We start from the raw sequence: 1382 nt of genomic DNA on the forward strand, positions 1-1382 counted from the left end.
AAAAAAAAAAATGACAGAAATTATCCCATGCATATTATCTGATCACAGTGCAATGAAACTGAAAATAAATGACAAAAGAAACCTTGAAAAAAACATAAATACATGGAAATTAAATGGCACCCTACTCAGCAACCTATGGGTCACAGATGAAATTAAACAAGAAATTCAACAATATCTACAATCCAATGAAAATTCAAGCACAACTTATAGTAATTTATGTAACACGATGAAAGAACTTCTCAGAGGAAAATTCATAGCTTTGAACTCGCACATCAGGAAAACAGAATGGGAACAAATGAATACACTCATGATACACCTTCAAGAACTAGAAAAAGAAGAGCAAACCAAACCCAGAGCCCAAAGATGAGAAGAAATCATAGAGTGGAGCAAAAATTGATTCAATTCAGATGAAGACAACATTTCAAAGTATTAATGAAACAAAAATCTGGTTCTTTCAAAGATTAAATAAAATTGAAATGCCCTTAGCTAACCTCATTAAAAAGAGGAAAGAAAAAATTCAAATACAAGCAATAAGGAATGAAAAGGGTGTGACTACTACAGACCCAGGGGAAATTCAGAAGATTATCTATAGCTACTTTGAGAATCTTTTCTCTTGCAGAATAGAAGACACAGACAGAATAGACAGTTTTCTAGAAAGGTACAAATTATCAAAACTGAATTGACAAGATATAACAACTCTCAATAGTCCAATAGCAGCCAATGAAATACAAGATGTAATAAAAAACCTACTGACAAAGAAAAGTCCAATTTCAGATAAATTCACAGCTGAATTCTGCAAGAAATTTACAGAACTTATAGTCCCTATACTCCTCATACTCTTCAATGAAATTGAAAAGGAAGCAAACTTCCAAAAGTCACTCGTGGAGACAAGTATTATACTGATACCAAAACCAGCAAAAAATACAATGAAAAGAGATTAATACAAGTCAATCTCCCTCATGAATGTAGATACAAAACTCCTCAATAAAATCCTAGCAAATAGAATAGAGTAAAGCATCAAGAAGATCATACATTGTGACCATGGAGGAGTTACCCCGGGATGCAAGGATGGTTCCATATTAGAAAATTTATAAATGTAATACAGTATATCAATAGAGTGAAAACTAAAAGCCACAGGATCAACTCCATTGATGCAGAAAAGGCTTTTGACAAAGTCCAACACTCATTCATGTTCAAAGTCCTACAGAAAAGTGGAATAGACAGCCTATACTTCAATTTGGTAAAATTCATTTATGAAACCCAAACGGATAACATAATTCTAAATGGGGAAAAACTGAAATCATTTACTCTTAGATCTGGTACAAGAAAAGGATGTCCTCTATCACCACTCCTATTCAATATAGTTCTGGAATCATTAGCTA

Source organism: Octodon degus, unplaced genomic scaffold, assembly GCF_000260255.1.
Source record: "Octodon degus isolate 3935 unplaced genomic scaffold, OctDeg1.0 scaffold00010, whole genome shotgun sequence".
Classification (NCBI taxonomy): domain Eukaryota; kingdom Metazoa; phylum Chordata; class Mammalia; order Rodentia; family Octodontidae; genus Octodon; species Octodon degus.